Source organism: Eumetopias jubatus, unplaced genomic scaffold (genome assembly GCF_037043125.1).
Source record: "Eumetopias jubatus isolate StellerSeaLion01/CBP00866 unplaced genomic scaffold, mEumJub1_p1.0 scaffold_10, whole genome shotgun sequence".
NCBI classification, from domain to species: Eukaryota; Metazoa; Chordata; class Mammalia; order Carnivora; family Otariidae; genus Eumetopias; species Eumetopias jubatus.
The window spans coordinates 85,030,326-85,045,783 of NW_028274816.1; positions in this window are offsets into that span (position 1 = coordinate 85,030,326).

Here is a 15,458-nt window from a genome sequence, read left to right on the forward strand (position 1 = left end):
TTAATTACACGAAGATCCACGTGGGAGCCTGGAGACGGGGTGCGGAGGGAGGGATGGTGCACGCAGATGGCAGGGAGGAGGGGCTCCGTATAAACACATCTCCCTGCGTTTCTCCCCGCCGTGGCTCACCCAGGGAGGCTTACCTGCAGCGGCAGATGTGGCTCTGCAAGATTCAAGCCTCTGGCCCCATGACAGGCACAGGAAGCTGGGGACGCGGTGTTACCCCCCCCTCCCACGCAGGGGGGAGGGGAAGGAGAGCCCTGGCTCAGGCCGCCATCTTCTCTCTCCGCAGGTACGGATTTGAAAGCTTGGAAATCCATTTTGCACATTCCAAAACAGCTGCTCTCCGCTCTGAGCCCTGCGGGGTGCCGCGGGCCTGATGGGGCCTGTGAACCTCTTGGGTTTCTTCTGTCCATAACACGGAGCGTGAGCACCGCCCGAAGAGTCCTCGTTGGCTAGAGGCAGATTGTCCTCCAAAATATGTTGCAGGAGCCCCATAAACACCCCCCCTCTCCACCTCCAGCTCTGAGTCCCAGGGGTGGGGGCCACTGCCACGGAACCCTGGCAAGACGAAATGACCTTTCCAAGGACGAAAGTAAGACTGAACTTGAAAATCACCACAGGAGACACATAGCCGAGGCTTTCACCTGCCCAGATGTCAGCGGCCACTTCCCAGATGGCTCTTGGATATGGTCAGGGCCCCCCTGGTGCTTCCAGCTTGACATGGGACAAGCACCTCCACCTTTAGGAGCAGACCTGAGGTGTCCTATCAGGCAGGATCTGGGTCGCCAGGCTGAGCAGGGAAATAAGAGAGAGAAACAGGGCATACTGGTCCCCAGTATGATACTCTCTCCGCTGTAGGAAGCATCACGTCCTTTTTCTTCTTAATAGGAACGTTGTCAGAATTCTAGAGCCTAACATGATGGTCAGCTACAAGGTCTTCCATTTATTAGACTGAATGTTTGTGTCCCCCTAAAATTCATTTTTTAAATCCTAGCACCCAGTGTATTGGACGTAAGGACCCTGGGAGGTCCCTCATGAATGGGATTCGCACCTGAGTGAAGGAGGTCCCAGAGAGCTCGCTCACCCCTCCCATGGATGCAGCGTGTCGGCGGACCTGGAACAGGCTCCCGCCAGGCCCCGGGTCTGCTCATGCCTTAATCTTGGACTTCCAGTCTCCAGAACTGTGAGGAATAAATGTCTGTTGTTTATAAGCCGCACAGTGTAGGGTCATTTTGTTAAAGCATCCTGAACAGACTAAGACAGACTCTTCCTGCCACATCTAGCCAAGGTTTACAAGTTTTGAAGCCCCGTCCATAAAAGGCCAGACATCTCATGAATGTTCACAAGCTGTTCCCCTCACTTCACCTGGGCTGTGTACCCAGAGAAATTCAAAACAGGTTTGGAGCTAAAGTATATCTTGTTGTTCTGTCCAAAGACCAGGGGAGAATTTTTCTACGTGCTTGCATGACACAATTTCTGTAGCACCCACAGTCCATTTCCACCACTTCGGTTTTTCAGTGGGTTTTTTTTTTTTTTTTTTTAAGATTTTATTTATTTATTTACTTGAAAAAGAGAGAGAGCTCAAGCAGGGGGATGGACAAAGGGGGAGGCAGAGAGAGGGAGAGAATCTCCAGCAGACTTTGCGCTAAGTGTGGAGCCCTACATGGGGTTCGATCATACGACCCTGAAACCATGACCTAAGCCGAAACCAAGAGTTGGACACTCAACCAACTGAGCCACCCAGTGCCCCCATTTCCACCACTTTGTATCATGAAAGCTGGAAGGCTTAAAGCCATGTTTCCCCGACAGCCTTGCTTTTTTATAGAATACCAAAAGTGATTGAGGGTCTGGAACAGAGGCTCTTGTGTAATACGTGGAAGGTGCTGGGAAACAGGGGTCTTACAGTGCTGGTGGGGGGATGTGCGTGCACCAGCTCCCCGTCTCCAGCCCCACGGGTGTGAAGTTAGCACCATGTGAGGACCTCTGTATCTTAGCTGTGGGACCACAACCTTGAAGCTGGGGATGCATTCCAATGCCACTGTCCCAGCCTTCCACCAATCCTACAACTACTTTCTTATGTCAAGTCCATTGGGGGGCACCCGCTTGGCTCAGTCAGTAGAGCATGTAAGTCTTGATCTCGGGGCTGTAAGTTTGAGCCCCACATTGGGTATAGGGATTACTTAAAAATAAAAATCTTAAAAAAAAAAAATCCATTTGGGTTTGGAGCACCCGGAGTGGCTTCTCACTTTGAAGAGACAGCTTCTAACATTTCACCAGTAAGGGCAATGCTTGCTGTCAGTTTTTGGTAAACAACCATTATTATAGATCAGGTTTATAATTATTACTCCTAAGTAGACATGGCATCTTATCTTTTCTGTATCTGTTGAGATTGTCTGGCCATATGGTCTTTAAACCTCAATCTGTCGGAGGTCCTTCTGGGATGCGATGGTATGAAGTGGTCAGTGAATTCACTCCACAAAAAATAAGCATTAAACTGGACACAGTTGTCAAAAATCCACCCTTTGGGGGCAGTGGGAATCGACTAAAGACAGACGGGAGACTGCGAAGTTCTTGTTCAGGGGAGACTAGGAGGGTCCGCGGTCTTCTTGCCTGGGGGCCCCCATCCTCCCGAAGCGAGGTCAGCAAGGACAGTGGTAGGGTGACCTGATCAGGGATAAGGGGAAAACCCCGCAGTTTTGTAAGCTCAAGGCAGCACTGTGAGCTGGGGCAAGCAGGGGGCGAGCCATCCATATAGGTGTAGGGGGAGCAAGGGAGAGACCAACACTGGGAGTTGAGCGTGCCTCCAGGCCACGTTGTCTGAGCTGTTCGGTGCCTGTTATTAAAGGCACATTTGTTTAATAAGAATTTGCATATGTCAAAGACCTTGTTCTGAGTCCGGATGCGTCAGCATCGGGCAGCATCGCTGTGAGGGCCTCACTGGCCTTCCCCACCTCAGACTTCTTTCGTGGCCACCAGTGTCCATCAAAAGAGCCCAAGGTTGTGGTGACTAAAGTACCTGAGCTCAGCTCACAAGGAAAGCGCCTACCAAGGACCCAGCGCAGTGAATTTTAAATGAGCATGTCGAGGTACATCACAAGGATACTTGAATTGCAGCACTAGAGAAATGATCTGAACAGCTTCGGAGAGGAAGAGAGACCACGTGCAAAGGATGAAGATGGCCCCAAGTTTGCCACCGCAGTAGGGGACTGGAAGACAAAAGTGCAGTGTACTCAGTGTTTCCAAAGCAGTGATTTTCAGCAAGCACTTCACACCCAAAGAGTGAAGGCAGAGCAAAGACCTTGTCAGGTGAAGTCTCAGGAAATGGACCTCTCGGGCGTTTTTGGGAAGCCCCTGGGACACACCTGATCTGGGAAACAGGCGCCACAACCCATTGGGAAGGAAAGAGAAGTTGCATGTTGATGGATGGGAAGGGGGGTGGCAACTGCAGGGAACAGAAGAGCTCAGGGAGGATGTGGGGGGTCCATTCGGTGCAGGGGGAGAGCTCATGAAGCATCTGATGTAATCATCGTGGGGAACATAGAACTGAGTGCGGTGTTAGAAAATGTAGGGAGAAATTGTGACCGTGACCTAGTCATGTGTAAACAAATAACATCTAATTAGATATTATTAACGAATGTTAACTCTAAGAAGAACAAGGACACAAAAAAGGAAATGTAACCACAATAACAGTATTTACCTTGGTGGTGAAAATCAGGTGATTTTTTTTTTTCTAAGTCCTTATTGCACGATCCCAGTAACCCAACGTGTGCCATAGTAGATGGACAGAGAGCAGGGAAGGGGTTGTGGGGTGGGAAAGATAGTGCAGTGGTAAATCTTCATTCTCCGCCATGGGACGTTGAGGGTAATGTCAAGAAACGTCACAGAAGTACATTGTGGAGGTGTGAACCGAAACCAAAATCAAAACCAGATAAAATATGTTTGAAAAAGGGATCTCAGAGGTGAGGTGGGAAGATGTCTTAGCCCATTCAGGCCGCTATAACAAAATACCAAAGAAGACTAGCTTATAAGCCACAGAAATGAACGTCTCATAGTTCTAGAGGCTGAAGTCCAAGGTCAGGCTGCAGCAGATTCGGCTTCTGGTGACGGCTTGCTGCCTGGTTCATAGACCATCCAAGATCTTACTGTATCTTCCAGCGGCAGGAAGGGTCTCTAATGAAAGGCACTAATACCATTCCTGTGGCTTTGCCCTCATGAATAGCCACCTCCCAAAGGCACCATCACCTTGGGTCTTAGCATTCCCACCCATGAATTTTGGGGGAGGGACCCACACATGTAGTTCACTGCAGAGAAAGGTACAAAACTGGTGACTTTTTGTTACTTTCCTTTTAAGATCATTTAACATTTAAAACAATGCACACGCTTTAGTGTAATTAAAAAATAATTTTGAAAACAAGTAGATTTTAATGTTCTTAACATTTAACAAAATATTTTAATGCTTATTTTGGGGGGCGCTTGGGTGGCTCAGTTGGCTAAGCGTCTGCTTTTGGCTCAGGTCGTGATCTCAAGGTCCTGGGATCGAGTCCCGCATCGGGCTCTTCTGCTTCTCCCTCTCCCTCTGCCCCTCCCCTCCATTCATGTTCTCTCTCTCTTTTTCAAATAAAAATAAAATCTTTAAAAAAAACAATTAAATACAAAATTAATAAGAGATACATACCTTACAAATATCCAGAGAATATGCCAGGAAGGTAAAAATGAAGTCTGTAGAGAAAAATCCAGAAGACTTAGGACATTCACACACACACACACACACACACACACAATCAGAGAAGCAAAGGAGATAAAAGCATTAAAACCAAATGTGTTTGTTATAACAATAAAAGTAAATGAGTGTGTTCTTTTATTAAAAAAAGAACTTACAAGTATATGCTGTTTACCAGAGGCACTTCCAAAACAAAAGAGAAATTAAATATTAAGGAGAGATTAAATTTAAAACAGCAGGCAAACACGATCAGGGAAAGGCAAACAAAGAGAAAACGGAGGCGGGAACGTTCTTAGTAGTCAGCACAGCACCAAGAGCAAAAGATACCAAAATGCACAGTTATTTTATAATGATCAAAGGTAGGATCCACAATGAAAACACAATGTAACTCGTCATATGGCAGATTAATACGGAATCAAAACGAATCAACAAAAAGTGGCCAAATACAAAAAGAATCAGAATTGCAGTGGTTGACAATAACCATCTCTCTTGGCTGATAGTCAAATGGATGAAAAAAGACAGACAAAGTACTTTAATAATACAATTCGTAAGGTTAGAGAAATTTCTACCCATGTCTGTAAATGGATCAAGAGGTAAACTGGGATAGCCAGTCCCCAAGATGACCCCGGTGTCCTCCCTTCCCGCTTGGCGCTGAGGATGTTCTGTGTATCCCGTGGAGGACACAGGAATCATGGTGCATCCCTTCCAAGACGGGGGTATTAAAGACATCGCAGCTTCTGCTAGCGTCGTGTTCTTTCTTTTTCCCTTGGGTCACTCATTCCGGGGAAGCCAGTTGTAATATGAAGAGAGGTCCACATGGCAAGGAACCCACGTGGCTTCTGCTAACAGCTACAGGAATGGAGCCATCCCTGGGCTGGACCTTACCCCTTCGCTGGTCCTCAATGCCTGAGCCACAGAGACGGGGAGAGAATAACTGCCTGTTGCTTGAAGCTATTGTTTGGGAGTCATTTGTTATGCAGCAATAGATGACTAATAGATGGGTAGAAAAATAGATTTTTCATAATATTCCCTCTTGTCAAACATCAAAGGAGAGGTTACAAAATTGATTATGCCTTGGATCACAAAGTGGATCTTTTCCAACTGCTTTCTTTTCTACCCATGTGCAGGTCGCATCGGATAAGGAACTTCTCTACCCAGATTTAAAAAAAAAAAAAAAAACAGAAAACTGCTGCCAGACCCTGCGATGAGGCATTATGGTCGCCTACAGGTCAAGACGATAACATCTGGCTCTAATATCTGGTAGCAGTTGTATGGATTTATCCTCTCATTGAGGACAGGTATTTTTTAGAAAGATCTGTTGCTTGACTTCACATTACTGCTGACGTAGCTTAAATATTTTGAATGCATAAAATTCTTTAACTCTTTCCATTCTTGCTACATTCAGGTTTTCTGCCCAAGGACACAATCGAGAGATGGTTATTTTTACCCTGCTCTCACAGTATCCATGTGCTAGGAGATGCATTTGCTAGCTGAAGCGGGCAATATATTTTTAAGGGTGCCTGTGATCTAGACACCAAACTATTTCCCAACAAACAGGAAGTTCTGCTCTGTCCACGTAGGATAGATAAAGCTAAATCCAGGAATACAGAACATAGCCACGCTTATAGTAAAATCCCGGAATTACTGTCTATATGAATTTTGGACCATTACGTTGCTGGCCTCCATAATAAGAATAAAAGGTTTACAATTTTATTGGTTAATTAGTTAATGCAACCATTTTAATAGTTAATTTTTTAATGCTCATTTTTGTTATTAATTCTCTGTCTTATTACACTGAAGTCAGATGTAGTTAGTAATGTTTCTTCTTTGGGGATTTTATTGAGCTTTTCTTTGTGGCATAGCCTAGACTCAGCTTTTGTAAATGTCCATGGCCACTGGAAGAGGAAATACACCACCTCCAGGATATTGTTAACATACACCGGGTGCCTGGGTGGCTCAGTCCATCAAGCGTCTGCCTTCAGCTCAGGTCATGATCCCGGGGTCCTGGGATCGAGCCTCACATCGGGCTCCCTGCTGAGTGGGAAGCCTGCTTCTCCCTCTGCTTGTGCTTTCTCTCTCTCAAATGAATAATCAATAAATAAAAATCTTAAAAAACAAACGAACAAAAACATACACCTGTCAGCTCCATCTAGAGCTGGTATTTAGCCTCTCCGAAGCCTTATTTATTTCTAGTCTGCTTTTCCTGTTATGTGCGGAGAGAGGCAAGCCACAGTATGCTGCCCTGCTCGCCCTCCTGACTCTGCCGCCTGGCCCTCTAGATCTCATGCCACGTTGTTTGGGTGGCGGTGTGTTCCACTATGGTGGCCCTTTTGTCCCACTTAGCGCTGCTGCCCTTGAGCTGACTGCTTGCTGGTATCAGTATTATGACCCTGATGCTTCTGGTTCTGTTTGGTTGATCTAGTATGTTTTTTTCCTTTTTCTGTGTTTAACTTGACTAAATTGCTTTATTTGTATATTTATTTATAAATTTATAAATATTATATAACTGAGTTTGTTTTCTGACCTGATTTTAGAGTCATTTCCTTTTAACAGGTGATTTATGCCGTTTACATTACTTGATATAAATGAAATAGGCAGTCTTAACTATATTATTAAATATGATTAGTCTACCATTTCAATGTTTTCTTTTTGTTTTCTCTTACTCTAGGTCTGTTATTGTGTGTATGCATTATATCATATGTTTATATAGTAAGTATATGTTTTATGTACATATAAAATATACCTATGCATATTTTATATATACACAAAATATACTTTAATATATAATAAATCATAATAGTATAACATATAAAATATATTTGTATAAATATATATGTGTGTGTGTGTGTGTGTGTATATATATATATGGTATGTGTCTGGTTTTCTCTGTGATATAAGTGCCACCATCCACCCAGGCACACAGTAACAAATTCATAAGTCATTTAAGCTCTCCCCTCCATCCATGCAATAGCCAATACCTGGCTCTTCGACGTATCTCTCAAATCTGTCATCTCCTCTTCAGTCTCTGCCTTATGCCAGATTCTTTTTAATTTTTTTAAGATTTTATTTATTTATTTGACAGAGAGTAAGAGAGCACAAGCAGGGGGAGTGGCAGCAGGAGAGGGAGAAGCAGGCTCCCCGCCGAGCAAGGAGCCCGATATGCTGGGCTCCATCCCAGGCCCCACCTTGTGCCAGATTCTTAATGCTTCTCACCTGGATCATCACATGTCATCCTAACTGGCTCGTCACCTGCCCTCATCCCGCATCAACGCGGTCTTTGTGCAGCTGAAAGAGGACACTGTCTAAAGCTGCACCGTCCGATATGGTAGGCAAGTTTACTTTACATAAAATTAAAAACAATTAAATTCCTCAGACGCTCCAGCCACATTTCAGATTTTTAAGAGCCTCGTGGGTCTCGTGGCTGCCGCCCTGGACAGCTCCACCACAGAACACCCACAGGGCTGCAGAAAGTTCTTTGCATAGCACTGTTGTGGATGCAGATCTAACCATGTCATTTCCCTTCAGGAGAGTCTTTTGCAAAACACAGCTCAAATTCCTCAAGGCTGCAGCCCTCAGGGCTCTTCGCAACATGGCCCCTGCCTGTATTCCGACCCCTCTCCTGCCCATTTCCAGATTTCCTTGCCAGCTCCACAGAATTATTTAATTGTCTTTGACCACCGTGCGCTGCTTCTCTTTCATGCCCTGACGCTCCCCACCCGCTCAACCCAGTGCTGCCCCTTCCCGGGCTTTGTCTCTCCGGCGTCCTTCCGTCCTTCCCACCCTGGCTTCCACAGCCACGGTGCCAACTCCGCTCCGAACTCTAGTTCTGAGAGGTCATCTGTCTTCCCCACCATGCTACAAACTCCTGAGAAGAGGTCCTGCCTTTGATGACTAAGATTCCCCATAGGAAGCAGATTACTGGCTCGCGGATACTGGCATGCGGAGGTTCTCAAAACAAACCTTCCTTAAATGAACAAACAGGTAATCACATGAATGGAGGCCAAGGAGCACGCGTGTGCTCGTGCGATCAGGGAGCAGTAAAGGGACTGGTTAATAACAGAGCCTGGGAGGTGGGCCGATTACAACTTGCGGCGGGTTTCAGTCCACACTGATGATCAAACTGGATGGATTCTGGGCTTTGAAGGCATGTACAATTGCAAAGAGCAAGTTCAGTTTCCTTTGGGAGCTGCCGAACATTAAATTAACCTTTTTAATCCTTGAAAAGCAGCACAAACGCAGTCTGCTCACTTTGTGTGCTTTGCAGCTGCCTGGGGTGGGGGTGGGGGAAATGCCAGCCTTTGGAACATTAAAGAGAAAGCTATTAAAGCTGCGTATTTTTTAAAAGAGAGAGAGAGTACAAAGAAGAATTACGAGAAGCCCCCGAAATTACAAGTGTGGGTTACAGTAATTGCTAAATTATAGAGCTCCAGCTTTATTAGACACACACCCCCTCGGCTTCCAAAGATTTCTAGGGCTGTCTTGAGCTGACAAAAGCCAAAAAGCTCTGTGGGAAATCTGGCAGGGAGCTGAGTGGTGCTAATGGGAGCCCCACTCATGGGCGAGGCTGGGACTCAGAGATCTGGTCCAGGACCAGGGCAGTTTCTGTTTTCTAGTGGTGAATTCCTCTGGGGGTGGGGGGGATGACGCACCATGCACTGGGGTTTGGAGGTAGAACTGGGGTGTTCACATTTTCCTACCATGTGGAAGCAGCGGTGGTCTGTGGCCAGTTGATTTAGAAGTCCTGAGATGTCTCCCAGGGTCTGTGAAGGGACTGGATTTAGCAGAGAAGGCCCTTCATCAGGCTAATATTCATCATTTTCCCCATTCACAGCCTTAACACCTAAGCTTCAAAGGTAAGTTCTGCCATCTTTGAGAATTACCACCCATCTCCGCACACCAATGGTCTCCTATTCAACAGCATTCCCCCTCCATACACCTGCCTCCTGCCACGCCAGCCACATATGAGCATGCTCCACCTACCTTTTGCGTAGAGACACACATTAACTTTATCATGCTGTTGTCTTCTCTCCCAAACACTAAAGGGAAAGACCCAATCTCACCTTCAAAACACTGGAAGCAAGTGGCGAAATGAATCTAAAATGAATGCGGCATTCATTAGATTCATTAGATGGGCTCAGCCCCTTACACTCACGGCCTGAAAGAAGAACGGTCATGTTCTCTTTCCAGGAGAAATATATTTATTTTGCACACTCCTGGGTTTTTTACACATAACATTTGGAGAAAGTAAAAAATTACATGCAAAGAAGCAGGAAATTGTGACCCATAATCAGGAGGAAAATTGTCAGTAGAAGTAGATCCAGAGATGGCTGAGATGTTAGAATTACCGGACAAGGATTTTATGATAAAGATGTTAAAAGATCTAGTGGGGAAGGTGGGCAGCATGTGTGAACAGCAGCGAGGGTACCAGAAGGAGCGGCAAACGGCTCACCTTCTCCTCTGCTCTCAGCTCTGCCCTCCGCCTTCTGGCTGGTTTTAATTCCTTTTTTTTTTTTTTTTTTTTAACATTTTACTTTTAGGTAATCTCTATGCCCAACATGGTGCTCAAATTCACAACCCCGAGATCAAGAGTCACACGCTCCACTGACTGAGCCTGCCAGGTGCCCCTGGTTTTCATTCCTTTAGACTCCAGGGCAGAGAAGCAAGTTGAGGCCATCCTGTCAGCCTCAGCAGGTTGGTGATAATGTTGGTAATAAATGTTGGTGTCATCCTGGTGATGGTGGTGATGGTGATGATGGTGGTGACAGTGCTGAGGGTGATGATGATGGTGGTGATGGTGATGATGGTGGTGACAGTGGTGAGTGATGATGGTGATGATTATGATAGTGATGATGATGGTGATGATGATGTTGGTGATGGTGATGATTATGATAGTGATGATGATGATGGTGATGATGATGGTACTGGTTATGGTGGGTGGTGACAGTGGTGAGAGTGATGATGATGGTGGTGATAACGATGGTGATGATGGTGTTCATGGTGGTGATGGTGGTGGTGGTGATGGTGATGATTATGATAGTGATGATGATGATGGTGCTGACGATGGTACTGGTTATGGTGGTAATGATGGTGGTGACAGTGGTGAGAGTGATGATGATGGTGATGATGATGGTGATGATGGTGATAACGATGGTGATGATGATGGTGGTGATGATGGTGATGATGATGGTGGTGATCGTGGTGATAACGATGGTGATGATGGTGGTGATGGTGGTGATGATGGTGATGATGTTGGCAGTGATGATGATGGTGGTGATCATGGTGATAACGATGGTGATGATGGTGATGATGGTGGTTGTCTTCATCTGCTTGGGCAGATATAACAAAATACCATGGACTGAGTGGCTTAAACAACAGGAATTTATTCCTTACACTTCTGGAGACCAGGAAGTCTAAGATCAAGGTGCTGACAGGCAGATTCTGCTCCTAGTGAGAGCTGTTTCTGTGGCTTGCAGACAGCTGCCTTCTCACTGTATTCACCGCCAAATAGACAGTGAAGACCCAAATGGCCTCTCAGTGCGTGCACATGCAGAGAGAGAGCGATCTTGTCTCTTCTTATAAAGCATGAAACACAGCCTGAAGAAACCCAATCCCCTTCTGAGCATCCCACCTCCAATTTCCATCACATTGGGGGTAGGCTCCGACATATGAATTTGGGGGGGGACACCAATTGCAGTCCCAAACCAGTGGGCTCTCTTGACCCCGTGTGTTTCCCTGTATCATGTGCCATGGAGGCATGCATGTTTGCTGGCGAGCTCACATGTGTGCGCACAGACCACACTCCCTGCTCTGAGACCACAGGCAGCCCAGCACAATGAGACTGAATATGGCTGTGTTCCAGCCCCGCTCCTCGCAGGGGGGTGGCGGCAGAGGAAGGGCTGTCCAAAGCAGCTCCCAGAGCACAAGGCACTCAGAGGAGGAACCCGGGGAGCCAGGCCTCCGCCACCACCCTGCTGCATGACCTGTCTCCTCACCTGGGCAGTGGGGCTGGCAGCCCTGGCTGTGCCTTCTCCAAAGGTGCCACTTGAGTGGGAATCTCTGTAAACCTTGAAGTGCTGGACAAACACCAGGGCCCTCTGTTCCCGGAAAGGACTTTTCTCTCCCCTACCTACCTCCAGCTGCCCTGGGGAGCTGGAGCTCCAGACAGGACCCTGAGGAGGAGAGGTGGGGTCAGGTGGGGGGCTGTGCCTGGGCCGCCAAATAGACAGTGAAGACCCAAAGATGCTACTGAGCCCCTGTAATGACTGGCCCCCTTCAGTTAATCTGTTTGCAAATCCCAAGACTCAGCACCCCCCTCCCCAGGCCATGTCCACACCCCCACAGCTCACCGACTGGGCGGCACTGCCGGTCCTACCCGCCCCCCAACCCAGCGTTCAAAGCCCCACTTGCAGCTGGCTGAAGGGCACGATTTTCCCTCCCCTTGGCAGAGGCCCCCTTGCAGCCCCAGGGCCCCCTTCTCCAGCAGGAGATGCAGGTATGCACCCTTTTCTCTTTGCCATGCTAGAACATGCTGGAAGCACATCTTCCGCCATGAGACCAGCCTGTCCCAGACCCAGTGGGCCTGAGACACAGACAGCCTTTTTTAAAATATTTATTTTTAAAACTGTGGTAAAATAGACATCACATAAAATTTACCATTTTAGCCTTTTTTAATGTACAGTTCGGGGGCGTTAAGCACATTCACACTGTTGTGCAGCCGCCGCCGCCACCATCCACCTCCAGAATATTTTTTTCCCAAACTGAAGCTCTGTCCCCAGACACTTTCACTCCCGTCCCCCTGCCCCAACTCCTGGCACGCAGGGACGTTCTGAGGGCGGGATGTCCGGGAGCCGCCGGGCCAGGGGCACCACCTGCGGCCGTGCATCCCCCAGCCCCCTCGCGGGGCTCCAGGCAGGGTGCAGAGGCCGGTTCTGAGCGGTGCCCACCCTGGCCTGGCTGGTAAAGCTGCCCCTGGGGGTCTCCTGAGTGCTCCAGCTCCAGTCTCAGCTCCACCCACATGGGTCCTCGGTGCCTCCCCCACGTGATCCCTCCATGTGTTTGTTTCCTTCAGGGGACTTGTATTTCTTCGTGGGACAGGCTCCAATGAAGTCATTAATCAGGGAGATGGAAGGGCCATGGCAGTTCTCCATGTGCCAGGACTGGCTGATCAGCCTGATGCTGGTGTCCCTGGCACCCGAGGAGGCGGAGGAAGGGGGAGGGAGGAGGGGGGAAGAGGGGAGGGGGAGGAGGAAGGAGTGGGAGGAGGGAGAGGGCATTGTGGGAAACGGGCAACCGTTCCCTGGCAGCAACACTCTCCAAGTAATTAGTTTTTAAACCCAGCAGACAGTTCAAGACCCACTCACTCTGGGCAGCTTTAATCATTCATAGTCCCTCTTTACTCTCATTATTTACAGCGACAGGAAGAAAGATGCTCTCTCCCTGGGCTCTGGGCATCCACTCAGCTGCAGTCTTCTCTGGGGATCCACAGCTTGCCCAGGAAACGGCAGCCGAACGGTGGCCCAGGACTCTCCAGGGACCTGCGGAGGGCTGGCCAGGGGCCCCGCCTGGAGGACTTGGGGCATCAGTGTCCTGGGGCGGGGGGACCAGGCAGGGGCACAGCAGGAGAGTGGCTGGGGCTCACACAGGTGGGAGAAAGGAGGGCGGTGGGGCCAGCCTTGCAGGGGTGCAGGGAGGGGCTTGGCTTGGGGTAGACTCAGCCCGGCTGGCCTCCCCACCCCCTCTGCCGCTTCCAGCCTCTGGCCTCCTGGTCCCCTCCAACTCCATGCTCCCCCCGACTCAGGCCTTCACACAAAGGAAGCCCCGTCTGATGCCTACCCCATCATGGGCCGGGTCCCCCATTATACGACCTTCCAGGCCTGGACCTTCTCCCTCGGCACTTACCTCGATGGACAATGACCACAGGGCTGTTTGTGGCTTCCTGGTCTCTCCTGAAACTGAGGGACTGGTCAGGGTCCACCTCGGCCCATGAGTGACCCACGGCAGGGCCAGGGACCATTGCATCCACCCCTCCATCCCCCACCCACCCCCTCTAGCCTCTGGGGCGTCTCAATATGTGATCGACGGGGTGACCTGCTGGGGTCTCCCTGGCAGACCCATTCAAGAGATGCCCAGCTGCCTACCTGAATCTATGTGGAAAAGGAGCCCAGAAATGAGCATTTCGGTAATATGGTCATAGCACTGTTCTGTGCCGTGAGCCCTGAGCTCCGTGAGACTGTCACATGTGAGACTCTGACGGTTGGTGTGCACGACTTCACAAGGATGCTTCGCCCACCCACACACCAAACCGCAGTAACGAGAGCCTCAGTGGAACCGGGCAGGAGGAGGAAGGATGGGTCAACACAGTCCTGGGGTCCCTCCTGGCTCTGGGCTACACAGGCCCTTTCAGCGTGGGCTTCTGAACCATTTCCAGTAGCTTCTGCAACCAGGCACCTCTCTCATCTGTGAGGAGGACAGGGAAGGCTTGCACCCCTCCGGCCTTCTGGGCACAGCCCACAGACGACGGGGGTGAAAACGTGGCAATCCTCACTTAATAAGACAGGTGTATGGGATGGACTAAGGTATCGCCATTAAAATCCTGTTTTCCAAGAAAACACGAAGTGGGAAAACCCTCACTGATAGGAAGTGAAAACGTGGGTTACAAAAGGATGTGCTTGATGTGAGCTCAGTTTTGGAAAGACAAACACAACAAAGTTTGCCGATGCATTTAAAAGCGCTTCTTTATCTCCTATACAGTAGCCGGTTGACTGGCAACTGTGGGTTTCTGGGTTCGCTGTTAGGGTTGTTGTTTTCTGGCTTTTCTCTGTTTTTCACACTTTCCTCAGGAAGCAGGTGTGGCTAATACTATCAGAAAAGCCAGGACATCTTACTTTCTGGAAAGGCCAGCGCCCTCAGAGTGGGGGCAGGGCTGGGGTCTGCAGCCAGCCTGGATCAGCAGAGGGAACCACAGCCTCCCCGGGACTCTCCAAGGACAGGCTCCCAGGTTTGGGCTCCTCACGGCGACACTCTCATCAGTGACTGACCCATGTGCTGGCGTTAGGCCAGCGTCCCTGACACAGCTGGGTCCGGCCCCTCCCGACTGGGCCTTGGGGCAGTGCACACATCTGGAAAGTGTTCTAGGCGCCAAGGTAGGAAATGCATCTGGTCTGCTGAGTCCCAGTTTTCACCGTCCGAGACACCCGAGCTGGGCCCAACCTACTTGGAGGGCTGTCCCCCTTCTCCTTCCTCAGGGGGAGCGGTGGGGGAGAGCAGGGAGAAGGGGAGGGCCAGGGACCTCTGCAAAGTGGTCCCTGAGACAGGAGGCCTCCAAATCCCTCAGCTGTGCACACTGGGCTCTCGGCCTCCCTCCTGCCCCCTAACTTCCTCTCCTCAGCACCCCTAAAACCGTATCAAGCAGGATACAAAGCAAAGCCCAGGAACCACCAGAGTTGGCACTAGGGAGGAAGATGGTGGGCTTTTCATTTCCTGGTGGGGTATTTTATTTTTTTTCTGGCATTTTCCACATTCCACATTGTCTACTTTGTCTATGTTACTTTGGTAGTCAGAAAAGTAATGTTTTAACAATGAGGAGGGGACATCCATAAATATAGATCTGAAAGGAGACCCTCCCCCGTCAGCTGATTTCCATCTGGCTTCTCCCCCAGGTGGAGGCCACCTGCCATGGATCCTCACTGGATGCAAGGACACACAGGGCAGGGTCTGGAAAAGCACCCCACCCCAA